Below are 4,672 nucleotides of genomic sequence, written 5' to 3'. Positions count from 1 at the left end.
TATATGTATATGTATATATGTATATATACATATATACATATTGAATATTCTATTCAATCATCATATATATATATATATATATATAATCCCAAAGTTGTAAAGAAAGCAAAACCATATATATATATGTATATATATACATATATATATGTATATGTATATATGTATACATATACATATATATATGTATATATATACATATATATATGGTTTTGCTTTCTTTACAACTTTGGGATTATATATAATCCTGCCTTTTATTTTGTCTACCCTGTGAGATTATATTCTCTCTCCATCCCCCCTTTTTATTATATATGTATATATGTATACATATACATATATATATATGTATATATACATATATATATGGTTTTGCTTTCTTTACAACTTTGGGATTATATATATATATATATATATGATGATTGAATAGAATGCAAGCAAGCCACAAATGAAAACTATATCTATAAAATGTAAAAGTAAAAAATGAAAGTTAAAAAAAGACTTAAAAACCAAGAGTTGATAAAGAAACTACTTGAAAAATTTTTTAAAATGGAAAAATTTAAATTGAAAGATAAATGAATCATGAGAAAACAAAAAAAACAACAACAAAAACCTCAGGGCACCTGGGTGGCTCAGTGGGTTAAAGCCTAAAGCCTCTACCATCATCTCAGTTCATGATCTCAGCATCCTGGAATCGAGTCCCGCATCGGGCTCTCTGCTCAGCAAGGAGCCTGCTTCCCCCAAACCCACTCTCTCTGCCTGCCTCTCTGCCTACTTGTGATCTCTCTCTCTGTTAAATAAATAAATAAAATAAATAAAATAAATAAAATCTTAAAAAAGAAAAGAAAAAAAATACCTCAAACTATATATAATATTTTCCCATAGTACTGGAGTTTTGCAGTCCTGTGAGGTCTGTAAACTTGCTGTTCACCTATTCTTCCAGTTACTTTTCTGGGGCTGAGGCCTGCTGTGCTGATTCTCAGGTGTCTTTTCTTGGGCAGAGTTGCATCACCGTTGTTAGGCAGCCAGGCTCTGTGTAAACTCTTTCTGGTTGCTCTGTGTGGATTTTTTTCCCTGTAGGCTATGTGCAGCACCTCTTTAGAGGATCAAAATTAAAATGGCCATGCCCCCCAATCCCCAGCCATAGAGTTAAAAGATTACAGTCCCCTCTCTTCAACAAACCCTCAGGGATAAATAGTCTTTCCTTTTGTATGTGCCAAACTCCTGTGGTGCACAACCATTCCACCCCTCCCTGGGTGAAGGTAGAGGGTCACAACATTCCTGTATTTTTGCAGGGTTCCCACATTGAGAGCTTTCTCTCAGTGGTATATGGAACTGCCCCATGTCTCCCAGGGAAAAGTGAGGGTCCCCACATTCCTGTCCTCTACATGGTCCCCACACAGAGACTGGTCACTTTTGCCCCAGCTCACAGTTTATAGCAAGCTGAGCTGAGATCTCCCCTCCCCAGGTTTGCTAATGATAACCATTTTCCCTGCTTCAATGTTTGGGAACTCCACCAGCCCAGGTACCCACGTTCTTTCCATGATGCCAGGGATACTGAGACAACACGGTCTCACCTAGAAATCTCCATTTCACCACCTGAACACCTTTTTGGCAAGAATGTCTCTCTCACTGGGCAGATTTCTGAGGGTTCAGATTTTGGACTCTATGGCTATATCACTTTCCAGTGCCATCTTATGGAGGCCCCCCCCACAGCTTTTCTTGTGATATATCCCCTCAGATTCACTGCTCCACACATCCTAACCTGCCCCAAAGTGGTCTCTTTTCTACTTGTCATGTTCCAGATATTTCTTCTTACATTTCAACTTGAATTTGTGGGTATTTGGAGTAATTTCATACTTATTTAGCTAGATCCAAGGGACCAGATGAAACAAGGTCCCCTCCTACTCTTCCACCATCTTGTTCTCTTCCAGAATAGACTTTCATTTTTTATTTTCTTAAGATTATTAAAAAATCATTTTTATTCTTTTATAAACACATAATGTATTATTAGCCCCAGGGGTACAGGTCTGTGAATTGCCAGGTTTACACACTTCACAGCACTCACCATAACACATACCCTCCCCAATGTCCATAAACAAATCACCCTCTCCCAACCTCCCTCCCGCCAGCAACCCTCAGTTTGTTTTGTGAGATTAAGAGTCTCTAGTTGTTTGTCTCCCTCCCAATCCCATCTTGTTTCATTTATTCTTTTCCTACCCCCCAAACCCCACATGTTGCATCTCCACTTCCTCATATCAGGAAGATCATATGATAGTTGTCTTTCTCTGATTGACTTATTTCGCTAAGCATAATACCCTCTAGTTATATCCATGCCATTGCAAATGGCAAGATTTCATTTCTTTTGATGGCTGTGTAGTATTCCATTGTATATATATACCACTTCTGCTTTATCCATTCATCTGTTGATGGACATCTAGGTTTGTTCCATAGTTTGGCTATTGTGGACATTGCTGCTATAAACATTCAGGTGCACGTGCCCCTTTGGATCACTACGTTTGTATCTTTAGAGTAAATCCCCAGTAGTGCAATTGCTGGGTCATAGGTAGCTCTATTTTAAACTTTTTGAGGAACCTTCATGCTGTTTTCAAGAGTGGTTGCACCAGCTTGTATTCCCACCAACAGTGTAGGAGGGTTCCCCTTTCTCCGCATCCTCACCAGCATCTGTCATTTCTAACTTGTTAATTTTAGCCATTCTGACTAATGTGAGGTGGTATCTCATTGTGGTTTTGATTTGTATTTCCCTGATGCCGAGTGATGTGGAGCATTTTTTCATGTGTCTGTTGGCCATCTGGATGTCTTCTTTGCAGAAATGTCTGTTCATGTCCTATGTCCATTTCTTGATAGGATTATTTGTTCTTTGGATGTTGAGTTTGCTAAGCTCTTTATAGATTTTGGATACTAGCCCTTCATTTGATATGTTGTTTGCAAATATCTTCTCCCATTCTGTCAGTTGTCTTTTGGTTTTGTTAACTGTTTCCTTTGCTGTGCAAAAGCTTTTGATCTTGATGAAATCCCAATAGTTCATTTTTGCCCTTGCTTCCCTTGCCTTTGACGATATTCTTAGGAAGAAGTTGCTGCGACTGAGGTTGAAGAGGTTGCTGCATATTTCTTCTCAAGGATTTTGATGGATTCCTTTCTCACCTTGAGCTCCTTCATCCATTTTGAGTCTATTTTCATTTGTGGTATAAGGAAATGGTCCAGTTTCATTTTTCTGCATGTGGCTGTCCAATTTTCCCAGCACCATTTGTTGAAGAGACTGCCTTTTTTTCCATTGGACATTCTTTCCTGCTTTATTGAAGATTAGTTGACCATAGCATTGAGGATCTATTTCTGGGCTCTCTATTCTGTTCCACTGATCTATGTGTCTGTTTTTGTGCCAGTACCATACTGTCTTGATGTTGAGAGCTTTGTAATAGAGTTTGAAGTCTGAAATTGTGATGTCATCAACTTTGGTTTTCTTTTTCAACATTTCTCTGGCTATTCGAGGTCTTTTCTGGTTCCATATAAATTTTAGGATTATTTGTTCCATTTCTTTGAAAAAAATTGATGGTGTTTTGATAGGGATTGCATTAAAGGTACATATTCCTTCAGGTAGCATAGACATTTTCACAATACTTGTTCTTCCAATCCAGGAGCATGGAATATTTTTCCATTTCTTTGTGTCTTCCTCAATTTATTTCATGAGAACTTTATAGTTTCTGAGTATAGATTCTTTGCCTCTTTGGTTAGGTTTATTCCTGGTATCTTATGGTTTTGGGTGCAATTGTCAATGGGATTGACTCCTTAATTTCTCTTTCTTCTGTCTTGTTGTTGGTGTACAGAAATGCAACTGATTTCTGTGCATTGATTTTATATCCTGACACTTTACTGAATTCCTGTACAAGTTCTAGCAGTTTTGGAGTGGAGTCTTTTGGGTTTTCCACATATAGTATCATATCATCTGTCATCATATAGTATCATATCATCATATCAACTCTGTTACAAAGAGTGATAGTTTGACTTCTTCTTTGCCTATTTGAACGCCTTTAATTTCTTTTTGTTGTCTGATTGCTGAGGCTAAGACTTCTAGTACTATGTTGAATAGCAGTGGTGATAATGGACATCCCTGCCATGTTCCTGACCTTAGCAGAAAAGCTTTTATTTTTTCTCCATTGGGAATGATATTTGCGGTGGGTTTTCATAGATGGCTTTGATAACATTGAGGTATGTGCCCTCTATCCCTATACTTTGAAGAGCTTTGATCCGGAAGGGATGCTGTACTTTGTCAAATGCTTTTTCAACATCTATTGAGAGTATCATATGGTTCTTGTTCTTTCTTTTATTAATGTATTGTATCACATTGATTGATTTGCAGATGTTGAACTAACCTTGCAGCCCTGGAATAAATCCCACTTGGTCATGGTGAATAATCCTTTGAATGTACTGTTGGATCTTGGTCTAGGATTTTGGTGAGAATTTTCACATCTGTGTTCACCAAGGATATTGGTCTGTAATTCTTTTTTCTGATGGTATCCTTGTCTGGTTTTGGGATCAAGGTGATGCTGGCCTCATAAAATGAGTTTGGAAGTTTCCCTTCCATTTCTATTTTTTGGAACAGTTTCAGGAGAATAGGAATTAATTCTTCTTTAAATGTTTGGTAAAATTCCACTGGAAA

Source organism: Meles meles, chromosome 5, assembly GCF_922984935.1.
Source record: "Meles meles chromosome 5, mMelMel3.1 paternal haplotype, whole genome shotgun sequence".
Taxonomy (NCBI): domain Eukaryota; kingdom Metazoa; phylum Chordata; class Mammalia; order Carnivora; family Mustelidae; genus Meles; species Meles meles.
Note: the sequence above shows the minus strand (reverse complement) of the source record.